This window comes from Triplophysa rosa, linkage group LG19, assembly GCF_024868665.1.
Source record: "Triplophysa rosa linkage group LG19, Trosa_1v2, whole genome shotgun sequence".
NCBI classification, from domain to species: Eukaryota; Metazoa; Chordata; class Actinopteri; order Cypriniformes; family Nemacheilidae; genus Triplophysa; species Triplophysa rosa.
In genome coordinates this window covers 2,201,525-2,209,822 of record NC_079908.1, presented here as the reverse complement: position 1 = coordinate 2,209,822, position 8,298 = coordinate 2,201,525, and the positions used below count along the sequence as shown (strand labels likewise).

The following is an 8,298-nucleotide window of genomic DNA, read 5'->3' as shown; positions in this document are numbered from 1 at the left end:
GGTAAACGTCAGTGACATGTGCAATACATAAATTATAAGATCACATTGAAAACCAAATGAAATTAATAAATGTGCCCTTCAATGGCTGAAAATAATGAACTAGTTAAGCTAAATGAAAATACACTCATCTATATCCATGTGTTTCGTGGTTGTCTGTTACTGTAGGTGTGTGCGCTCGAGCACGTGCATTCTCCGCTCTGCCGCGCACTCCCGTCATTTAAAAATTAACGGTCATTTCGTTTTACCTCACCGACTAACACATTAGTTTAGCGGTTTATTTATTTTATGTTTTTATTTAAAACCGTACAGATTTGAGAGTAGACTTATATTTTCGTGATTTTCGATTGATTCGACACATCTAAATCAACAGACCGTGATCAAAGGACTGAAACTCAGGGCTTTTGATTGTTATATCTAAAGACGGAGCCGCGCTATACTTCTGTGGTGAGACAAGAATATTGTTAGCCTGAAGATAATTAAATGTTTATTCTTCTGTCAATAAAAATCTGCTTTAAATATTGTGTTGAAGTCATTGGTTATATTATTTCGATATCTATAATGTCTGATGTTGAGGTAGGCCTACACACAGTGTGGTTTTATTAGAAACCCTGATAGCAATAGACTTCGGGGCGGATCCGCCTTCAAGTCGCCTGGTCCGCTGTACTCTCAGATTCAATTCGGCCACACGCACAGAATATGCCCCGCCTCCGCACAACGCACTGTCAACTCGCGGACTCGCAACTGACGCTGGGCGAATTCTCTGACCGAACGCGCCTTTTTTAAACCGTCACAGTCACTTAATCCATCTCCTCACACAGTGGAAACGCTGGAGCTGGCAGGTCGGTGAGGACGGAACACGGTAAGAATAGTTAAAATATGCTTTATTTGTACAGTTACGTAGCCAGTAACATTACTGTTGATTGCTTTGCTTGATGTTTTTAATTCTGAAGTGATTTTTGCAAGCCAAGTTTCAGCACATTGTCATTAGCTTTTTGAGTAAAAGCTTTTTGGACGGAATGTCTTTATCTCTCTAGGAGGTGGGGTGATTCAATCGGATTTTAATCCAACCCTGAGCGCATGTTTTCTCCCCTTTCCAGTAAAATAGCAGGCGAGATAAACTGATGTTAGGCCTAACGTTAACGTTACCTGTTTTTTTTACACTGAACTTCTGGTATAGTTTGAGTCTTTTGTTAATATTTTGACATATATTCTCCACCTCCCCATGTAATGTTGTTTCAGATAATTTTCATATCATATTAAATCTTAAAATACTGTGCGTGTGTGTGTGTGTGTGTGTGTGTGTGTGTGCGCGCGTGTGTGTTCTGTTGTGTGTGTGTTATTTTGCAGCTTACAGCTCATTCAAGTGCCACTGGTCTTGCAGTATTTCATCTTTTCCAAACAACCGAGTAAAGTAAGATTTGATACTGTTTTAAACTTGATTTAGCCAGCTATTTTGTCAAAATACTAATAATGGTCCACACTACAGATTTTAACATGTAATAAATGTGCAGTTTCAAAAGATTCATACCAATAATTTAAAGTTTAACGTTTTTAGGTTTATAAACTACTTCGTAGTTTACAAACCCACTTGTATCAGTAAACTTTAGTTCTGGTAGACTAATTATTTCATGTCATATTAAGATATTAAATCATATTAAGATACTGTGTGTGTGTTCTGTTGTGTGTGTGTGTGTGTGTGTGTGTGTGTGTGCGCGCGTGTGTGTTCTGTTGTGTGTGTGTTATTTTGCAGCTTACAGCTCATTCAAGTGCCACTGGTCTTGCAGTATTTCATCTTTTCCAAACAACCGAGTAAAGTAAGATTTGATACTGTTTTAAACTTGATTTAGCCAGCTATTTTGTCAAAATACTAATAATGGTCCACACTACAGATTTTAACATGTAATAAATGTGCAGTTTCAAAAGATTCATACCAATAATTTAAAGTTTAACGTTTTTAGGTTTATAAACTACTTCGTAGTTTACAAACCCACTTGTATCAGTAAACTTTAGTTCTGGTAGACTAATTATTTCATGTCATATTAAGATATTAAATCATATTAAGATACTGTGCGTGTGTGTGTTCTGTTGTGTGTGTGTGTGTGTGTGTGTGTGTGTGTGCGCGCGCGTGTGTGTTCTGTTGTGTGTGTGTTATTTTGCAGCTTACAGCTCATTCAAGTGCCACTGGTCTTGCAGTATTTCATCTTTTCCAAACAACCGAGTAAAGTAAGATTTGATACTGTTTTAAACTTGATTTAGCCAGCTATTTTGTCAAAATACTAATAATGGTCCACACTACAGCTTTTAACATGTAATAAATGTGCAATTTCAAAAGATTTATACCAATAATTTAAAGTTAAAAGTTTTTAGGTTTATAAACTACTTCGTAGTTTACAAACCCACTTGTATCAGTAAACTTTAGTTCTGGTAGACTAATTATTTCATGTCATATTAAGATATTAAATCATATTAAGATACTGTGCGTGTGTGTTCTCTTGCAGTTTACAGCTCATTCAAGTGCCACTGGTCTGTTTTTGGAGAATTTCATCTTTAAGGTACGTATGTAAACTTTGCCTACAGACTTAAAAAGAACACGGAGGTTCACAACTCGCATGCAGTTCTGTTTATTAACGGCTAGAGCTCCAAAAGTTACATAGTGTACCTATAAATGTCAGATTGTACACTCTTGTTTTAAAGACAGTGGTTATGTGTATCCTTAAAAAAAACTGGTATCTCCTATGTGATTTCATGAATTTGTTTAATGAAAATTTGCTTGTGTATCACAGGTGCTGTGAGAAAGAGCCATGTCTCCCGTGCCGCCACTGATGATGACATTACAAAACACGTAATACGGTGGTTCAACTTGGCAGCAGATAGGGGAAACTCAAGGAGCCGTCCCACTGTCAGCACCCAACAGTAGCGTTTCGGTGTTTCACAGTTAACTTCTGTGTTTTGAAGTGTTCGTTTAACAGTTAAGTAGTAACAGTTGAGATAAAGTTTACTACTTTAAATAGTTTTGTTTCTATTCATCTTCAAAAAACCCAGTTTCCACACAAAAAAATAAGCAGTGCAACATTAATAAGAATAAATGTTTCTTGAGCTACATTAAAAAAGTGTTCTTTTTCATTAAATAATAAATGTTCTTTGGACAATTTATGGTTGCATTTCATTTTCTGTAATACCTATTAATTGTATACATAAATAATTGTTACTGGCTAAAATGGCTGAATTTTGATTTACAAGTTTTGAATGATTTCATCATGTTTTATTAATAAAGGCAGGCATATTAAATATTATAGAGCAATCCAGTCTATCCAATGTCGGTCCATTAGATTTGAAATATTTCTTTAGCTAGTTTTGGCCAGAATACTAGTTTTAAATGAGGGATCTGAAAGGTATCCAGACAGAATGACCAGATCGGATCCGTGGCGGATCAGCTGCTTTATAAACGGGTCCTGATCGGATCCGTGGCGGATCAGCTGCTTTATAAACGGGTCCTGATCGGATCCGTGGCGGATCAGCTGCTTTATAAACGGGTCCTGATCGGATCCGTGGCGGATCAGCTGCTTTATAAACGGGTCCTGATCGGATCCGTGGCGGATCAGCTGCTTTATAAACGGGTCCTGATCGGATCCGTGGCGGATCAGCTGCTTTATAAACGGGTCCTGATCGGATCCGTGGCGGATCAGCTGCTTTATAAACGGGTCCTGATCGGATCCGTGGCGGATCAGCTGCTTTATAAACGGGTCCTGATCGGATCCGTGGCGGATCAGCTGCTTTATAAACGGGTCCTGATCGGATCCGTGGCGGATCAGCTGCTTTATAAACGGGTCCTGATCGGATCCGTGGCGGATCAGCTGCTTTATAAACGGGTCCTGATCGGATCCGTGGCGGATCAGCTGCTTTATAAACGGGTCCTGATCGGATCCGTGGCGGATCAGCTGCTTTATAAACGGGTCCTGATCGGATCCGTGGCGGATCAGCTGCTTTATAAACGGGTCCTGATCGGATCCGTGGCGGATCAGCTGCTTTATAAACGGGTCCTGATCGGATCCGTGGCGGATCAGCTGCTTTATAAACGGGTCCTGATCGGATCCGTGGCGGATCAGCTGCTTTATAAACGGGTCCTGATCGGATCCGTGGCGGATCAGCTGCTTTATAAACGGGTCCTGATCGGATCCGTGGCGGATCAGCTGCTTTATAAACGGGTCCTGATCGGATCCGTGGCGGATCAGCTGCTTTATAAACGGGTCCTGATCGGATCCGTGGCGGATCAGCTGCTTTATAAACGGGTCCTGATCGGATCCGTGGCGGATCAGCTGCTTTATAAACGGGTCCTGATCGGATCCGTGGCGGATCAGCTGCTTTATAAACGGGTCCTGATCGGATCCGTGGCGGATCAGCTGCTTTATAAACGGGTCCTGATCGGATCCGTGGCGGATCAGCTGCTTTATAAACGGGTCCTGATCGGATCCGTGGCGGATCAGCTGCTTTATAAACGGGTCCTGATCGGATCCGTGGCGGATCAGCTGCTTTATAAACGGGTCCTGATCGGATCCGTGGCGGATCAGCTGCTTTATAAACGGGTCCTGATCGGATCCGTGGCGGATCAGCTGCTTTATAAACGGGTCCTGATCGGATCCGTGGCGGATCAGCTGCTTTATAAACGGGTCCTGATCGGATCCGTGGCGGATCAGCTGCTTTATCAGCGGATACAGGGCGGGTCTGCCCCAGATCTGGTCCGGATCCGCAATCCTTATTTGTTCCGGATCCGCTGCGCTGTGCAAGTGGACTCCGTTCCGGACCCGTTTTGCGCATCCGTTCCGGAGCTTGAGACACTTCCGGGGCGGATCCGTTCTGGAGTCAGTTTGCTATCTGGGAATGATATACTGTGCTGTTTAAATCGAAAATTAGGCTACTACAGTGATGAAAAAGGAATTATTAGGCTAAAAGAATAATCTAATGCATTGATTTCATCCTCCATATTGTGTGGGATGATGTATTTTACTTATTTTAATTAGATTAACGTTAGACAAGCGATGGATAAAAACACAGCATGGATGTATTCATTACTGACGTGTAAACGGACCGAGAAAAATATTTTAGGCTAACGTTCTGGTAACGTTCCCCTAACGTTAGTTTTTGGTTCCCAGAACGTTATGGTAACCAAAAACTAACGTTAGGGGAACGTTCTGGGAACCAAAAATTGTTAGCTGGGTCTGCTTTTTAATCAACTGTCACCAGCGGGCTTTGGACTTTTTGATGTTTCACGGAATTCTGGAAGAGGTGGTGGAATTATAGTGGTCTACAAATTGCAATACAGCATATATCCGGAATCTGTTCCTCTATTTAAATCATTTGAATGTCTGGTCTTAAGTATATCTGCGCATCATGTAGCACCTCATACTGCTATGGTTACTATTTATAGACCTCCAAAACCAAATGGGAACTGTTTGTCTGAATTTGCTGATCTTCTGTCCCTATTATCAGCCAAATTTGTGAGATTTATGATTCTAGGTGATTTTAACATGTAGATCAGAACACCTGTGCTATGTCTAAGGATTTTCTATCTCTTTTAGACTGTTTTAATCTCTTTCAGTTTGTAAATACCCCAGCTCACTGTAAAGGCCACACGCTGGATTTAGTTATTGCAAATTACTTGTTTCTCTCTACTTTCTCAATTATGGATGTAGGTCTTTCAGACCATTCAGCTATCTTCTTTGATATTGAGATTGTTCAGACTAGTAGAAAGCCCACTCGTACTATCACATTTCGTTAATGGCAATCGATTGATCATGCTGTTTTTGCTAACTCAGTTCTCTCTACTTTAAATGCTACGCCCTCTGTTTCCCTCAAGGATAAAATTTTATCATTTAATAATGCTCTCAAATCCAATTTAGAAGTCTTTGCTCCCCTAAAAACACGTCATGTCTCATTTGTACGGTCGGCCCCTTGGTATAATGATGATCTGCGCTCAGAGAAGGTTGCATGCCGGAAATTGGAGCGAAAGTGGCGTTGTACTGGCTTAAGCGTGTTTTACCAAGCTTGGAGAGACCGCCTGGCACATTATAAAGTGGCTAATGATATTGCAAGATCGTCATTTTATTCATGTATTATTGAAAATAATCAAAATAATCCTAGAAGGCTATTCCACACAATTAACAGTTTACTCAATGTAGATGCCTCCAGCTCCTTGACTGCATCTGATCAGTTGTGTAATGATTTTCTTCAGTTTTTCAGGGAAAAAAATGTTAATGTCCACAAACTTACATGCAGTTCCTCTGAGTCTGCTGTTTCAACTGTTAATTCATTAACCTTCTCCGGTAGGCCATTTTCTAAATTTAACCCAGTACAATCTGAGTCACTCTGCAGGCAAGTCTCTCGAATGAACGCTTCCACCTGCATACTCGACCTTCTGCCCTGCCATTATTTTTGTCCTTCAGTGCTTGCTATAATAAATGATTCTTTGATAACTGGTGTTGTGCCTGTAGCACTTAAAACTGCTGCTGTCACTCCCATTTAAAAAAAGCAAAGCACTGATGTGAACTCTCTTTCTAACTATCGCCCGATCTCGAGTCTTCCTTTTCTAAACTCTTAGAGGGTGTAGTTGTGGCCCAATTGAACATCCACCTAATAGAAAATAATTTATTTGAGCCCCATCAATCTGGGTTCAGGAAATTGCACAGCACCGAGACTGCGTTGGTCAAAGTTACTAACGATTTACTAATAGCTTCTGATTCTGGCTCCCTATCCCTTCTCATTCTCTTGGATCTTAGCTCAGCTTTTGATACCATTGACCATGTAGTGCTACTTAATCGCCTTGAATCTGTATTTGGTTTGTCAGAGACAGTGCTGGAGTGGTTCAGGTCTTATCTTAATGACAGCAGGCAATTTGTGTGTATGGGTGGCTATAGATCCAAGGTCGGTCCCTTATATACTGGTGTTCCACAGGGTTCAATTTTGGGTCCCTTACTTTTCAGCATGTATATTTAACCACTTGGTGAATTACTAAGATCTCTCAATCTTAATTATCATTTTTATGCTGATGACACACAGATTTATATTCATTCAAGATCAGGCCAAAATGTGGACACTGTGCATATCTCTAACTGTGTTACTATGATCAAGAACTGGGTGTCTGACAATTTTCTGTCTCTAAACAGCTCCAAAACCGAAATTATGCTAATCGGCTCTCCCGATCAGCTGCGCAATGCCGGCCCTATGACAATGTCTATTGATGGTGTTGCTTTGGAGTTTCAAAGCAAACTAAAAAATCTTGGAGTCATCTTTGATGCTTCTCTAACATTTGAGCCTTTTATTCAGAACTCGGTTAAGACATCCTTTTTCCACCTGAGAAATATTGCTCGTTTACGTCCTTTGTTGTCCTTCTCAGTTGCTGAAAGGTTGATAAATTGTTTTGTTTTCTCACGTATTGATTATTGTAATGCACTTCTTGCTGGAGTATCTAAAACCTCAATTAGCAAACTACAATACAGTATGTACAAAACTCTGCGGCTAGAATTCTGTCTGGGGCTAAGTCCGGTGATCATATTTCCCCTGTTTTAGAATCTTTACACTGGCTCCCTTTCAAATACCGTATTGATTTTAAAATCCTTATGTTAACTTTTAAGGCATTGCATGACCTGGCTCCTCAATACCTGTCTGATCTTTTAATTCCTTACAAACCATGTCGTAATCTACGCTCTTCTCAGTGTGGTCTTTTAGATGTTCCCAAGACACGGTTCCACTCCATGGGTGATAGAGCATTTTCTGCTTATGCTCCTAAGATTTGGAACTCTCTCCCGATAAGCATCAGGGAGGCAAACTCACTAGCCACTTTCAAATCTCTTCTTAAAACATTTTATTTCAGGACTGCTTTTACTTGACTGTATCTTTTGTTTTGTTTTATACAGTATTTTATTGTGCTGTTTTATTAATGTGTGATGTATTGCTCTGATTGTTTAATTAATGTGTGATGTATTGTTTTATTATATGTTGTGCAGCGCGTTGAGAAAGAAACTTTTAATGGCGCCATATAAAATAAATGTATTATTTTTATTTTTTTCGTCCGCTTCTCTGTGTGTTGTAGAACACACCGCTATTTTATAATTCTGAGCTCCGTTGTCTTTCTCGTGGATCAGCATTGTCGCGGCTGTTACATGAACATTGACACAAGTTTTTTTCTGCAGAGCATCATATCAGACTAAGTAGAGCAACATGCAACGCACGCAGGTTAAAATTGCAATGCACGGGAGCTTCAAGAGTTCGCGCAGCCGCGAACGTGCACAGATTAAAAAGAGC

The 8,298-nt window shown here is 40.4% G+C and overlaps 1 long non-coding RNA gene across 9 annotated transcripts; it reads left to right on the top strand.

Moving 5' to 3' along the window:
• The first annotated feature begins 359 nt into the window (after positions 1–359).
• On the top strand, positions 360–3,107 carry LOC130569740 (uncharacterized). Of its 9 annotated transcripts, none has more exons than XR_008964887.1 (6): positions 360–859; positions 1,355–1,411; positions 1,751–1,814; positions 2,160–2,223; positions 2,499–2,552; positions 2,784–3,107. It is a non-coding gene; the product is annotated as an uncharacterized LOC130569740 (long non-coding RNA). The 9 variants fall into 9 exon arrangements; XR_008964884.1 differs by having other exon boundaries at positions 365–859; positions 1,355–1,406; XR_008964883.1 differs by having other exon boundaries at positions 367–859; positions 1,348–1,406.
• Positions 3,108–8,298: the final 5,191 nt, after the last annotated feature.